This window comes from Pelophylax lessonae (assembly GCF_965119305.1).
Source record: "Pelophylax lessonae genome assembly, chromosome: 1".
Lineage (NCBI taxonomy): Eukaryota > Metazoa > Chordata > Amphibia > Anura > Ranidae > Pelophylax > Pelophylax lessonae.
In genome coordinates this window covers 415,742,698-415,759,866 of record NC_138768.1, presented here as the reverse complement: position 1 = coordinate 415,759,866, position 17,169 = coordinate 415,742,698, and positions in this window count along the sequence as shown.

The window sequence follows — 17,169 nt, the reverse complement described above, 5'->3', positions numbered from 1 at the left end:
GCTCACATTTGGTGAACTTGCCCCGCGGGTGCATTGTTTATGAATCCTGATCAATACTGTACTCCAGGGGCGACTTTTGGCCTAGGAGTACAAGTACAACCCAGAAGCCTATGGTGCAATGACTCAGCCACCTCCTACTCTCCCTTTTCCCTGCATCCTCCCGGCCCCATTCTAGGCTGAAGCTCTGCTCTAGGTACTCTGCTCAGTGGACGGATCGGGCTGGACAGCGCTTGCTGCACCAACTCTAGGTCTCCAAACTGGCCTGCAGGGGGCAGCCGGGGGCTGCAGGGGGGAGTCAGTTGGTTGGTCAGGGCTGGCCAGGGAAGGAAAGCATCCGGTGGGGAACAGACCCGGCCTCTGTTTAGACACCACATACACAGTCCATGTCTGTGCTTTGTCCTCGTCCTCATTCTGCACTCTGTAGGATACCGATGGGGACTTTTTACTACTCTTTACAAGGAAGCCTTTAGGCATGTCTGCATGGAAGCAGTGCAGTATTTTTATGTGGCATCTGAGCGGCCAGGGGGCAATTGCCCCCCCAGCCCAGTTTGCCCATCTGTACTCTCAATCAACCTCTGTAAGGAATCCTTGGGGGCGCTTCTCCTTAAACTACCTGAGAACATCCCCCCGAAACAGTCAGACACTTCTCCAGCCACTAAACAGAGTTTGCAGCCATATGCATAATTGTATTTGCATGGAAATCCCAGACTAAATATTTTAAAGGTAAAAGTTAGAATCCAGAGAACTCTTATCAAGAAGAAACTGACGGCAATACTAATAAAATACCTATGACCAGGGGCTGACTGGCAACTTTCGGCCCATGGGGCAAGTACAAACCAGAGGCCCATGGTGCAACGACTCGGCCCCCCTCCCACTTTCCAAGCTGAAACCCTGCTCCAGATACTCTCTACTTACTGGCTGAATCCCGGTTCCCGACCTGGCCAGCAGGGGGAGGTTTGGGGGAGCTGAAACAGCTCAGTTGTGGCTGGCCAGGGCAGAAGAGTCTTCAGTTGGGCATGGAACCGGCCTCTGCTCAGACACAGTTTACACCATCCATGCAGGGGGTGGGGGGAATTGCCCCCCTGCCCCCTGGCCCAGTCCTCCCCTGCCTATGACAAATTCTTCTGGATATGGCGGCCATGAATCGAGTATTCTCCATTCCTGCAGCATACTATATGTCTACCCTAGAACGTAGAGACCTTACGATAGCCTCTAAACCTGGGTGTCAGCTTCCCTGCCCCCTGGTAGCATCCGAAGGTGGGCTAAGAACCTCTTACCCCCCTTCCCCTTCAGCTTCCTCCAAACCCCTCTCTCTGTCTCTGTGGTATTTTTTCTGCAACTTTCTCTTTCCATTCCATTGATTTTGAGTGTTATCCTCATAACTTTTTATTATGGACAATAATGTACATGTATCATTCTGTGACAATTGGCAATATTTATGACACATGGGGTATCTTCCCCTTCTGCTCTACTGTAGGCTACTGGAAACATGCTGACTCTGCAGAATGAGGGTGCTAGTATTGTATTCATTACCCTATCTTAAAGCTTGGACTTGTGTTGTCTTTGGAACTTGTACTGCTATTCACCCAATCCTTGTATTTCACCTGCATTGTATCGTACCATTATCTTTGGTTAAAGGAAAAATTGTGTTTAAATTGTTGGACCATGTAGAAAATGTAATGCTATGTCTGGAATCCAAATAAAGTATATTTCCCTTAGGGTGCAATACAAATATGACATTCTCCAACGTTCAGTATATAAGACATTGCCCAGACTTTAAATTGTAAAATATTTTTCCGGCTTCATTGTCCAATATAACACATACTGCTTATTCTGATATTGGCAAGGTAATTAAGATTGTTTATTGCTTATGGGACTATCCGCATAATTAAAGCAGTATTAAACCCCAAACCAAAAATGTAATATACTGTATTGCAGCTTACCTGATCTTAGTGGCTGCATTAGATTTATTTTTTAGGCTTTTCCCTTTGTTTTCATATGGTGATCTGGCCAGTAACACACCTCCTGTGCCCCTACTTTGGATGAAGGACCACAGGGGGTACCATTAGACAGCAGCAATGTCAGTCTTGGGGAAGGGGGAGATGTGCTAGCAGATTTAGGTACACTAACTAATTGAACATACAATTCAGCTCACGCTGCCGTTACGCAAGGATTTACATGAATTAACAAACTAACAAGCAGGAGAGCTTGTTCTGTTGAAAAACAACAGATTTACAGACTGGATCACCGGGTGAAAATAAGACAAAGAAAGCCTAAAAGGGAAGCGCATGCAGCCACTGTATAACATCTAAAAATTGGTATGCTGCAATATAATAAATGTTTGCTTTTGGGTTTAATACTGCTTTAACCACTTCTGGACCGCCCCATGCACATAAACTCTGACAGGGCTGCCCTTCAGCGCAAAATCACATACCTGTATGTCTTCTTCTTTTCCAGGTCTGGGGCATATATCCACGTCACTGACGACCCCCTCCCGCTGTGATTTGACACAGCGGAAGCCAATCAATGGGTTCCCGAGAGAGCTAAGCAGGAACACAGATCTCAGTCTTCCCCCAGTCAAAGCATCCCCCACACAGTTAGCAAGCACTCCCCATTTAACCCTTTGGTCGCCCTGTATGTTAATCCCTTCCCTGCCAGTGTCATCAATATACGCTTATTTGGATTTTTTTTTAAATAAAAACATGTAGCAGAATACATATTGGCCTAAATCGATGAAAGTTTTTCTAATGGGTATGCTTTATAGCAGGAAATAAAACAATTATTATTTTATTTTTTCTAAATTTTCAGTCTTTTTTTGTTTATAGCCCAAAAAATAAAAACTGCAGAGGTGATCAAATACCGCGAAAAGAAAGCTCTATTTGTGGAAAAACAGAACGTTGATTTTGTTTGGGTATAGTGTTGCACGCCCCGGCAATTGTCAGTTAAAGTAACGCAGTGCCATATCGCAAAAAATGGCCTGGTCCTGAAGGGGGGTATCCCTTCCGGAGCTGAAGTGGTCAATTTAGGGTATAAATATAGAGTAGATCTTGATTCTCTTTGAAATGTACCCATGCCCAGAGAAAATCTACTTATCTCATGAGTATCATTACTATTCTGGAGGCTTGTGGTAACTTCAAGATAAGCTGTGCCCTCAACATCATCTGTAAACGTCTCATTGTTTAGTACCCTCATATATTAGAGTGCAAGCAAATTTATAGAGACATGAGAACCACACAGTTCATGAATCCATGCAATAAAAATGTGTGAATTGCATGATAACCACTACTTGGCACTCGCAGATTTAGGAATGACAGAGAATTGGAATTTGCCTTAAAAATGTCAGATCACTTGATCAGGCTTATACAAAGTTAAATGCAAATCAGTTAACTCAATTGTTAGTAATATTTAAAACTGAAATAGTTGAGCTATACATTTGACTGGTTGGAATGGATTAATGCATCTTAACAATCATAATTGCTCTTTTCATCAGGTTACTGAACAAGTCCAAAGGTTCCGAAATTAATTCCTCTAGACAAAACCAGTGGTAAATTATTTTAAAGTAAAGCACTAATAAGATTGCGCTTGCGCATAAATGAAAACAAGCACTTATTATTACTAAAACATGCCTTACCTTACCTCCTATGACTTAATACGTTTTAAAGAAAAAAATGAAGTAAAACTGCTATTTTTATTGTAACAAAATATGCCAGAAACATCACCTCAGCATCTGCAGGGATTCTGCAAACATCTGAAAATTATTTGGATGTGGAAACAATGACATTTTTCTAAACATCAGCAACTGCCAGGTATTTCCCATGGATAGGAGAGCGCAGTGTTAGTAGTTCAAAAAGCTCGCCTCTGTCCCAGGGTAGGAAGCTGCAGAGTAGCAAGGAACAAGTTCCATGCAGAGACGAAGCCTTGGGACGGAAAAAGGTCATGTGCTTCAGAGCACGGTTGAAAATATACATCAGCAGGTCTTGGCTGATTAATGCTTACAGTGTTCATTATCCAGCAGTAGGGGGAAGTTGATGATGCGGGCAAGGAAAAAAAAAAAAAAGAAGAAAAAACAAGAACAGAAGCATGACATATGTACATAGGAACATTAAAGGCAGGCAAGAACTCTGAAGACTCTTGGAAAAGTAAATAGAACATAGCACTAAACTCTAGTGGCAAAATGGACCATTATGAAATCACAAAAAAAAATGTAGTAAGGCTAAAATAAACCTGTCATCGGGAATTAGAACATACTTTATTAGGCTATAGCAGGTGGTTAATGCTGCACACAGACACATTTAGCTGGAAATAAAATTGACTACTTTTTTTCTCCAGAATCCTCCAAACCCAAACACACCATTTTTATATCTCAACTTCTTACACAAGTGGAGCTATTTGACATTCCTGTTTTTCTTAAGGCATTGCAAATTACTCTGAGCACATACAAAATTTACTACAATGAAAAACTACACCTAGAAACAACTTGATTATTAGGCTCCTTTCACACACTCCATCCGTCGGACAGAGTCCGTTTTTCTCAGTGGGGGATCGATCTGCCGATTTTTTTCAACTGTCGGTCCGTTCTCATCCGATCCCATCCGATCCGCTGGACGGATGGAAAATAGGGTTTCCATCCATCCAGATTTGACGAATCAGATCAGATGTCAGCTGACGTGTCTCCGCTGACATCCAATGCCCCATAGGAATGCATGGGGAGACAGTTCAGATCCGCCAAAAAAACTGACAGGCAGATCTGAATGGTCCGCCTGTGTGAAAGGGGCCTTAAGGCCCCTTTCACACATACGGTCCGTTCAGTTCATCAGTTCAGTCACGTCAAAATGTATCAGTTTTTCATCCATTTTCATCCATTTTTCATCTGTTTTTCATCCATTTTTAGTCCGTTTTCATCAGTTTTTCATCCGTTTTCATCCGTTTTTCATCCACTTTTCATCCGTTTTTCATCCATTGTTTTACATCCACTACCAATGTTTGTCCGTTTACATCCGTTTTTCGTCTGATCCGTTTTTTTGACGGATGAAAAATAGGACATCCATCCGTCCAAAAAAACGGACATTGACGGAAGTGGATGAAAACGGATGTTAACAGATGATCATCCGTTGATATCTGTTTTTACATAGAGATGCATTGATGTCCGTTTTTCATCTGTCAACGGATGGATGAAAAATGGACAAACGGACCGTATGTGTGAAAGCGGCCTTAGGCACAATTTGGCGTGCCTTTATACATAGAGGTTTATCACTGCATAAGAAGCAGTGGAGGAGGAGGGTCAGAGGAGATTATGTTTTATAACAATTGTATTTCGCTTCTATTTTTCTAAACAAGAGAAGTGAATGGAATGTGGGTTGAATGGGGTTGATTTACTAAAACTGGAGAGTGCAAAATCTGGTGCAGCTCTGCATAGAAACCATTCAGCTTCCAGGTCCTTTTGTTAAAGCTTAATTGAACAAGTGGAAGTTACAAGCTTATTGGCTACCGTGAAGAAAACAGGAGGTATATGGTGCTGACTGGATCTAAAATTGAGTGAAAGTCAAAATGGGGGATTGGTGGAAAATAAAAAGGTATCTCACTAATCCATATACAAAAAATATATATAAAGTGCTAAAGTGCGAAAGATAAATAGTGTAAAAGTAGATGTGAAATGATAAAATAGTACTGATGATATTAAAACAGTAAAAAAGAAAAAATATATATATATATATAATATATATATATATAATGTCAGTAAAGTGACCAAGTGCAAAAAAAGTGACCACAATTAAATAAGATAAAAAATCCAAAAAAGATATATGTCCATATAGAATAATGATAATCAAATTCACAAATAATATTCAACCTTCAATGGTGATTCATGACTGTAAAAAAATATATAAACAAGCGTGCTCCCCCTCTCTCACAAACAAAAAGTGTACAATCGCAGTGCTGCTCCTGATGATGTCACATAGACGAAATGCATAGAGCATCACTACGTCACTTTCGCTCACTTCCGGCTCGTGGAACACACACGGCATTCTGGAAGTATTGTCTCCAAGCCGATTTGGTTTACTGTGATTGTACACTGTTTGTTTGTGAGTATATAGTATACATTCCAATAAATTATTTTTATCATACGGAATCACACTATGAGGATGCGCTTCTTTCCATATATTTGTAGCCTTTGAGACAAGATCTCTTTTACATCCAGCTGGGCAAATATATAAGAGTTTTTAATACCAGTGATGCTCACTACCCCTGCAGGGGCTTGGTGATCTGGTGAGTGTGGTCCTGGGAGAGAGGGGGAGTACGCGCATTTTTTTTCACGATCATGAATCACCATTGAAGATTGAATGTTGTTTGTGAAATTGATTTTTTATTATTCTATTTGGACATATATATTTTTGGGATTTTTTATCTAATTTAATTGTGCACATGGTCACTTTTTTTTTTGCACTTGGTCACTTTACTGACATTTTTTATATATATATTTTGATTGTTTTAATATCATCAGTACTATTTTATGATTTCACATCTAATTTTACACTATTTATCTGTCGCACCTTAGCACTTTATATAGATTTTTTGTTTATGAATTAGTGAGATACCTTAATTTATTTTCCACCAATCCCCCATTTTGACTTTCACTCAATTTCAGATCCAGGCAGCACCATATACCTCCTGTTTTCTATTTGCTAATTGTATCCTTTCATTTGGATTACATTAGAGTTAGGCTGCAGCCAGGTAAGCATACCATAGCGCAGATTTCTTATATAAATAATTATTGGCAACCATGCACAGCTGCACCAGATCATGGGATCAAATACTCCTCAATAAAAAAAAAAAAAATATATATATATATATATATATATATATATATATATATATATATGGAAAAAGTAACAGTTAAAATAAATAAAATTTAATTAAAGTTAAGAAAGGACAATTTATAGAGAGACCATGCTTGAATAATTGCGCTTTTATTTACATGAAGACATTTCTGTCCCATGTGTAACCGAGTGTATTTAGGGCTATACAAATACACTTGAGTACAGGTGTCACAGAAATACAGTATATTGATATGAATAAAAACAAAATGATTCATGCTTGCTCCCTCTACAATATGTCTTTTACTAACTTTTATTTCAGTTTTTTTTTGCCACCCTTAAAAATCACCATGTACAGTGTGTGTATGTATAAATAAATAAATAAATAAATAAATAAATATATATATATATATATATATATATATATATATATATACACATACACATAGTGATGTGCAAAAGTTTCAGCCAGGTATGAAGAAATGCTTAGAGTAAGAATGCTTTTTTTACATGAAGACGTTTAAGTCACATGTTTAACGGAGTGTATTTAGGGCTATAAAAATGCACAGGTGTTAAAGAAATATATTGATATAAATAAAAACAGGCAAAAAATTTGGGGGAGCATACCCATGTATTTCCAAAGCTGCTGCAGCTATGAACCAAAAGACATGTATATTAAAAAAGAATAGCGCGCAAATGCAAAAGAAATTACTACCAAATCTGAAGCGAGTCCATAAATAAAAATGGGGGTTTGGTCCCACCATATGGCCATATCGTGCTCAAGCCCACTACTGCGTCAAAGTACCCCATTATCAGTGGGTCCTACACTATGCATGAAAAAGAGATGAATCCAGCCTTTCTAACCCTTGGAGATAATACTCCTTGCTGGGAGAGATGTGCAAATGCACTACAGGGGACTCCTCCTATATCCACTTGATGGTGGACACTGATTGAGTACAGGTGTGTGTGGGGGGTGGGGAGGGCTGCTCAACCTCGATAGTCTGGTCAGTCTGAATACATAATAAACAGGCAAAAAATTTTGGGGGAGCATACCCATGTATTTCCAAAGCTGCTGCAGCTATGAACCAAAAGACATGTATATTAAAAAAGAATAGCGCGCAAATGCAAAAGAAATTACTACCAAATCTGAAGAGAGTCCATAAATAAAAATGGGGGTTTGGTCCCACCATATGGCCATATCGTGCTCAAGCCCACTACTGCGTCAAAGTACCCCATTATCAGTGGGTCCTACACTATCCATGAAAAAGAGATGAATCCAGCCTTTCTAACCCTTGGAGATAATACTCCTTGCTGGGAGAGATGTGCAAATGCACTACAGGGGACTCCTCCTATATCCACTTGATGGTGGACACTGATTGAGTACAGGTGTGTGTGGGGGGTGGGTTAGAAAGGCTGGATTCATCTCTTTTTCATGGATAGTGTAGGACCCACTGATAATGGGGTACTTTGACGCAGTAGTGGGCTTGAGCACGATATGGCCATATGGTGGGACCAAACCCCCATTTTTATTTATGGACTCTCTTCAGATTTGGTAGTAATTTCTTTTGCATTTGCGCGCTATTCTTTTTTAATATACATGTCTTTTGGTTCATAGCTGCAGCAGCTTTGGAAATACATGGGTATGCTCCCCCAAATTTTTTGCCTGTTTATTATGTATTCAGTCTGACCAGACTATCGAGGTTGAGCAGCCCTCCCCACCCCCCACACACACCTGTACTCAATCAGTGTCCACCATCAAGTGGATATAGGAGGAGTCCCCTGTAGTGCATTTGCACATCTCTCCCAGCAAGGAGTATTATCTCCAAGGGTTAGAAAGGCTGGATTCATCTCTTTTTCATGGATAGTGTAGGACCCACTGATAATGGGGTACTTTGACGCAGTAGTGGGCTTGAGCACGATATGGCCATATGGTGGGACCAAACCCCCATTTTTATTTATGGACTCTCTTCAGATTTGGTAGTAATTTCTTTTGCATTTGCGCGCTATTCTTTTTTAATATAAATAAAAACACACTTATTCATGCTAGCACCCTTTACAATATATCTTTCACTACCTTTTATTTCAGTTATTTTTCCTGCCACTCTCACCATGTATACAGTATTGTAAAAGTTTTAGGCAGGTGTGAAGAAGTGCTATAAAGTAAGAAAGTTGTCAAAATATGCATATTAATTGTTTATTTTTATCAATTCACAAAATGCAAAGTGAGCAAACAGAAGAAAAATCTAAATCAAATCAATATTTGATGTGACTACCCTTTGGCTTAGAATCAGCATCAATTCTTACACTTGCACACTTTGTACAATTGCACAAAGTCAGGGATTTTCTAGCAGGAGGGCCCTTTCACACGGGCGCTCCGTATGTCCGCAAATCATCCTATTTTTTTGCGGATGATTTACGGACATAATGTAAGTCTATGGCATTGCGGATGTCAGCGGAATACCATCCACTGACATCCGATTTTCTTCCTTTCAGTTCTGTTCCGTTTTTTGGAACGGAACAGAACCCTATTTTTTCATCCGTTCAAAAAACGGAAAGGAAGGAAAATCGGATGTCAGCGGTGTCATCCGCTGAGATCCGCAATGCCATAGACTTACATTATGTCCGCATATCATCCGCAAACGGATGGGATGATATGCGGACACACGGAGCGGATGACACAAGTGTCATCCGCTCCGTGAAAAAAAAAAAAAAAAGTCCCGCAGTGGAGAATAAATCCGGAGCGGCCGTGTGAAAGAAGCCTTAGAGTCAGGTGTATGATTAACCAATTATACCAAGCAAGTTCTAATGATCATCAATTTCATATGTAGGTTAAAACACAGTCATTAACCACTTAAACCCTGGAGGATTTGGCTGCTCAAAGACCAGGGCCTATTTTGCGATTCGGCACTGCGTGACTTTAATGGACAATTGCGCGGTCGTTTGACGCTGTACCTAAACTAAATTGACGTCCTTTTTTTCCCACAAACAGAGCTTTCTTTTGGTGGTATTTGATCACCTGTGCGATTTTTATTTTTTGTGCTATAAACAAAAAAAGAGCGACAATTTTGAAAAAATAACATTTTTCACATTTTTTTTATATGAAATTCCCCCCCAAAAAATGTAAAAATCAAAAATTTTTAACATTTTAGGCCAATTTGTTTTCTGCTACATATTTTTGGTAAAAAAAAATCGCAATAAGCGTATTTCGATTGGTTTGCGCAAAAGTTATTGCGTTTACTAACTACGGGAAAGATTTATGTCATTTTTATTGTGGCGGACAGATCGGACCCTTTTGGGGGTATCAGTGACATTACTACAGTAATCAGTGCTATAAATATGCACTGTTACTGTCAAAATGACACTGGCAGGGAAGGGGTTAACTTTATTGGTGATCAGTGGGTTAAATGTATCCCTAGGGGCGTGTTTCTAACTGTGGGGGGACGTGGCTAGTGATGTAACCACAGAGACATATGATACTGCATAGCAGGATTGTATAGTCTCTGCCTTTACATTAGGGAGAATGACAGATGGCTGTGTTTACATCAGCCGTCTGCCTTTCTCCCTCTTTTGAGCGGGATTGCGAGTGGCCGGTGGACATCGGGGCCGCCGGTCACACGCGCGGGGATGCCTGTGAATGAGCGGGGGCGGGAGCGCGTGTGAGCTACGTCGGTTTGCCCAGGAACGGCTGACTGCCGCAGTAAATATACTGACGGCGGTCGGCAAGTGGTTAACTGAAACAAAAACAGCTGTTTAGGATGCTTAAAACTGGTTGAGGAACAGCTAAACTCTTCTACTAAGGTGAGGTTGTGGAAGATGGTTTCATGTCACAGGTCGTACACCATGTAAAGACTGAGCACAGCAACAAAACCCAGGGTAATTATACTGCATCAGCAAGGTATCTTCCAGGCAAAGATGTCAAAGCAGACTGGGGTTTCAAGATGTGCTGTTTAAGCTCTTTTGAAGAGGCAAAAAGAAATGGGCAATGTTTAGGACCGTAGACAGTGGTCAGCCAAGGAAGCTTAATGCAGCAGAAAAAAGACACATCATGCTTACTTCCCTTTGACATCAGAAGATGCCCAGCAGTACCATCAGCACAGAACTGGCAGAAACCAGTGGAACCCAGGCACACTCATCTACTGTCTGGAGAAATATGGCCATATGTGGTCTTCATTGAAAAAATGCAGCCAAAAAGCCATACCTCTGACGTGGAAGATAAGCAACTCAATTATGCATAAAAACATAGGAACTGGGGTACACAAAAATGGCAACAGGTGCTCTGTACTGATGAGTCAAAATATGAAACTTTTGGCTGTAGCAGGGGGCAATTTGTTCACCGAAGGGCTGGAGAGTGGTACCCTAATAAATGTCTGCAGGCAACAGTGAAGCATGGTGGAAGTTCATCACAAGTTTGGGTCACATTTCTGCAAATGGAGTTGGAGATTTGGTTTAGGATTAATAGTGTCCTCAATGCTGAGAAATACAGGCAGATACTTATCCATTTCATATCATCAGGAAAGCGTGTGATTGGCCACAAATTTATTCTGCAGTAGGACAATGACTACAAACATACAGCCAATGTCATTAAGAACTATCTTCAGTGTAAAGAAGAACAAGGAGTCCTGCAAGTGATTGGAAGACCCCCAAGGAGCCCTGATCGCAATAATATCGAGTCTGCCTGGGATTACATGAATAGACAGGAGGAATCGAGGCAGCCTACATCAATAGATCTGTAGTTAGTTCTCCAAGATGTTTGGAACAACCTACCTGCGGAGTTCCTTCAAAAACTGTGTGCAAGTGTACCTAGAATGATTGATGCTGATGCTGTTTTAAAGGCAAAGGGTGGTCACAGCAGATACATTTTTTCTTTTATATATGTTTACATATAACCTGCTACAAAGTTTTCTGGGGCTGCAAGTGGTGACAGAGGAAGCAGATTGATCTATTTATTTACTTCCCCTTCCTGCTTTTGCCACCTCCTGAGGTGGAGAAGCAGGGAGGGAGAACATATCCATAAAATGGCCAACCAAGTGCTTTCATCACACCCTATCAAATTGGACATTTGCAAGTGCACATGAGAACAGTCCCAGTCAAGCCTAAATGTAGCAAAGAGGCTATTAGATGGCTATTTGGTCAGTTAATAAAAGGCTTATTCTCTCTAGCAGCAGCTAGTAAATTCCCACAGCAGCAGTTCACCAGTCCCAGCGTTAATGCAACTCACTATCCAGTCACACATAAATGTGATTAGTTCACTCTCTGCACCCAGGTGACTCTGGCTGGCAGTGCACCTTGACTTAGCACTTCGGATCCTGCTCAGGTTACCCATTATGCAACAGTGGTAGTTCACACTGGACAGCAATGTGCATGCTCAGGGCTCCCTCATGGCAAGAGGAAGCTGTGTTCTCTACAGTGTGAAAAAATGCAGTTCTTTCCCCTCTTCCTGGCAATCTCCCTCTGGGAAATTCAGTTCAAAAGCTCTTCATTGTAGTAAAGTCTCTCACCTCTGGACTACAGTTCCCACAGAGAAGTGCTGTCTGACTTAGTCTATTGGACCCTTCCTGCTCAGCAGCTTCCCTCCTTGCCTGATATGTTAACCAGCAAGCAGCTACTAGAGCAGCTGCAGCTAATGTTTCTCTCATTCTTAGCCAAGCAGCTGCTTATACCTGTTTTACCAACCAATCTGTAGGGTCAGTTGTCCTGCATTGTGACAGTAAGTATCAAATTGCTCATCTCTATCTAATATTTTGGCTGATATCATTACGTAACACCTCTACTTGAGAAGGCTCAGACATGGTATTCCTGCAATAGGTGGGTAAACATCAGCTTGGTTGAATGTTCTTTGATGTCTGTAGGCAGTCTTTAAGTGGCTACCAAGGTTCCCGAGAAACACATTCCATTTCGAGTAAACATATCCCTTCTCTATTATCAATTAAAGTTTTTAACTCTGATGATGGACTTGTTATAAACCAATCTCCACAACGAGACCCTCTGTGGAAGATATTTAAGGGGCCTTCACTATCTGTAGAGTTGCCAAAAAGATGAACCTTGCTCCTCAGCTGTTTCAACTGTTTCAGTACAACTGTTGCTGAAATATCACTGACATTCGAAGGGTTTCACTCTGAATCAGATAAATATGCTTTGAACTGCTGTTTTTAAATCTGAAAATTGTGCGCCTGTCTTGCAAGTAAAAGTACACACAAAACAGGTAGGCAACGAGTGATATAATTCAATTTCCAAAAATGACTATAGCCATTTGTTTTTGTAATATATGATGTGGGCCTCAGACTATATCCTCTAGCCAAGCACCCTGTACCAGGATTCTCAGACATACCCAGGGTAAAAAACAAAAGTCCACTGGAAGGTAAAAGTTGCCCCCTTTAAAGTGATTGTAAATGATCACCTTGTAAAACAATCTATTCCATTTAAAATAGAAATGAAAGGCAAAAAAATTTGTGTGTAGATATAGATATTATACATACCTTTTCCCCCCTTTCTATTAAGTGATCACATCCCCTCTGCTCTCAGCTGTATAAGAGCTGTGAAGGAGAAACAGCAATACACAGAGATCACAGTGAAAGTCTGTACAGGGCAGGTGTGTCAGGACAAGTCTGTTCATTGGAGGAGAGCCAGCTGAGTTCCCAGCATAGCTAAAGAACTGACCACACTCTGTTCTCCTGCTTTAGCGTAGTCAGTTTGCAATAGGAAAGCAGAGGGATTTGCAGGAACATAAGATATTTCACACAAAGGAAGCAATAGAAAGGGAACAGGATACTTTTTCACACGAGTACATTGTGCAGCAGGCACATATCAGGAATATGAAATGTTGGGGTAACAACATTTTAACTAGTTCCATGCCCTATATGCAAAAGCATTTTCCTTGTTTTGGATGCAGTTAATCTATGTAAGATATAGGCACCTTTATCAGAGTTCTAAATCAATATGCTGCAATATTCTAGGATGAAAAGAACATCACATGAGCACAAGTTGTTCATATGGTCACTCCTGGTCTATCTGCACATGCTAACCATCACTGATCGGAGAAGGAAATGAGAAGTGTCATGGTTGCATTGTTCATCCTTCCTGATAGGATGCTGGTTATCCTGTACAGTTCAGATGTTCAAAACAGGCTAGTCTGAACTATTACTCAAGGTTTTGCACATTTCTTTTGCATCTGCTACCAAAAAAAAAAAAATGTACATCACTGCCTCTATTGTTACCAGTGATTGCGAGAGCCGTCTCTTTATTATTTTAACGCTGAAAAATGAGCAGTGGGACAGATTTTAATGAAGACAAATAAGGACTATTTTCATTTGGGAGATCCTTTATTACGGCATTCATGTGGTGTGAATTATCGAGTCAAGTAGCAACCAGCAACAACATGTGGAGATGTAGTTATTTTGCCACTACAAATTAGAGAGTTCTAGCTACAGGCTTAGCAGCTCAAAGCCATATGCATTTCTAAAACTTGTGGTCCCCCGTGTAAATCAGCCTTTCTTTTCTTGCTGCCTTTTAGTGTTATTGTCTTATGTTTTAAGAGTTAGGCTTCTGGCATTACAGAATTGTAACAGAATATGTTTATTTTTAAATCCGTACAAAATGAGATCCACATGGCTCCATATTTTGCCTAATATCTCTCAGCCACCTTTGGGCACACTATGGGGTGATCTCAAGGTCTCTCCTGTGGAGATGTATATAACATTCCCAGGGGTCAGGCACAGGATATTGAGTAGATGACTTCTAGGATGGCGCTACAATACCAGAAAAGAAAGCAATCACAGTTGTATTTTTTTTACAGTGAAAAAACAAATGTCAAATCTGATGTGAATTGAAAAGAGATGTCTAGTTTACCTGCAGATTTATCCTTTCCCTTTCTGATACTCATTAATGAAAATGTAAAAATTTCCCATGATGCAGGACACAGGTTTTACTACCTTTCTAGTACAAGAGGTAAGCCGCTTATACAGTACAGAGCAGCAAATCTTCTTCCCACATTTAATGAGTGTATTAAAGGGTCTTGAAAAATCATCTTGCTCAATGAACAAACATTCTATTAACATGCATATTCAGGTTTTTTAAGTACGAAAATAAAGAGATTGTAAACCTATTTGTTTTTAAATAACAAACATGTCATACTTGCCTGCTCTGTGCAAAAGGTTTCACACTGAGAAGCCCTGATCCTCCTGTAGCACTGTCCCCGTAGGGCTCGCTGTGTGTTGACATCTTGGGCCTCCCTTTTTTACCTGTAGACAGTCACTAGGGGATTTTTCACACATCCATTCTTACTCCTATTTGCTCGTTACTCAATAAACCAATAAACAGTCCAGGGTATTTGGTTTTGTATTTATTGTGTAATTTGAATGGGAGAAAAGAATAGTGGGGTACTCCAACTGACTATTCACAGTAGATAAGAACAACTCTCACTTGACCTCTACGGGTTACTTGTGGAAGCAGATACACTGCTTTTACCACACTGCCACGTGTATGGAGGAATTAAGTCCTCTTGCTCTCTCTATAGCAGCAGACTTGTTGCAACTACTTTATCTTCAGGACACTCTCTAGCATCCCCTTAACTGACACCCGTCCACTGACTCTTCCACTGAAGGGATGGCCCTCACAGGACAGGCCCCATGACACAGATCTGTACTCACTGTAGGCAGAAGCAGATTCTTTCCAGTATCTCCCTTCCAGTCAGCTCTGCAAGACATCTGGGTACAGCTCCTATCTGACTTTCAGGTCCTCAGATCGACTACCCAAGGCCACATTGCAGCTTCTCCAACCGAAGACCCCAAGCACATGTGCCCCTGGCATTTATACAGTTACCCAGCATGCAACGAGGCACTTTCCTCTGCCAATCACAAGGGCTGTAACAATGCTTACGCATGTATTTTCAAATGTGTACTAACTAAACCCCTGTTTTTAATGCATACTGCTATAAAGGTAATTTGTTTGGTAGCAAGCTTATTGCCGAGTTGAGCTAGGAATTTTCCTTGGTTTTGTTTTATATGCGTCACCCTTTTATGTGCTCTTTGCTGCAAAGGCCAGTCATAGGTGAGGGCAGTGGCCATTTGCTTGTCAATCCTGAACCATGCTGTGTTAATTTATCTATGCAAACAGTGCGGCTTGGCCCTGCCGACTGCTCTCTCCCCACAGGCTGTGATTGATAGGAGCAGGTGCCAATGGCTCCCACTGCTGCCTCCATGTCCAGTGAGGAGAGAAAGCGAGTGGAAAAAGCAGTTGCTCTCAGGCACAGTAGTAGATCAAGTTCATACTGAGTTAAGTATAAGGGATTTTTTTTTTTACCTCAATGAAGAGAAACCTTTTACATTTTCAACCACTTTAATGCTATGGAGAAGGAAGCCATGTGTAAAGCCAGGCACCCACTTCCCTTATTTGAGGCAAAATAATAGTTAAAACCAGGGCTTTTTTTCTCAGACAATAGGTGCAGGAACTCCCCTCTTTCCGAGGTACTCATTTTCTCTGGCCCTACCCACCTCCGAGCACCATTCCTTGGTTCCACCCCCGAGCACTATTCCTTGGTCCCACCCCCAACCCACCTCCGAGCACTATTCCTTGGTTCCACCCCCACCCCACCTCCGAGCACCATTCCTTGGTCCCACCTCCGAGCACTATTCCTTGGTTCCACCCACAACCCACCTTCGAGCCCTATTCCTTGGTTCCACCCCCAACCCACCTCCGAGCACCATTCCTTGGTCCCACCTCCGAGCACCATTCCTTGGTCCCACCTCCGAGCACTATTCCTTGGTTCCACCCCCAACCCACCTCCGAGCACCATTCCTTGGTCCCACCCCCTACCACCACTCCTTGATTCCATCCCCTACCCACCTCCCAATACTGCCCTTTTAGACAATACAGAACCAAATATAATTGTGTGGTGCTAAGTAATTTGTATATAATTTGGGAGTGATAACAAGAGAGGTAGTAAAATAGATCCCCTGCAGCCAGCAACAATAGATCCTGCTAACAATGGACCACAAATCCCCCCCCCCCCAGGAACAATAGACTTCGGCAGCAACAACAGATCTACCTACAGCTAGCATCAATCAACCCCTCCCTCAACAGTAGATCTCTCCCAGCAAAAACTGATCCCCAGCTACATAGAACACATCCCCAGCAACAATAGATCCCCCACCAGCAACAATAGACCCCCTTGTTAAAATATATCCCCTCCAGATAGAGTAGATCCCCTCACAGCAAGAATCAATAGACCCTGCAGCACACTCCAGCACCCCTTACCATTACATACAGTCAGTTCTGGAGGTGCCGGAACTGCGTTCCCCCGCGTTCCCGCTGAAAAAAAGCCCTGGTTAAAACTAGGGATGAGCTTCAAGTGCGAGTCGAA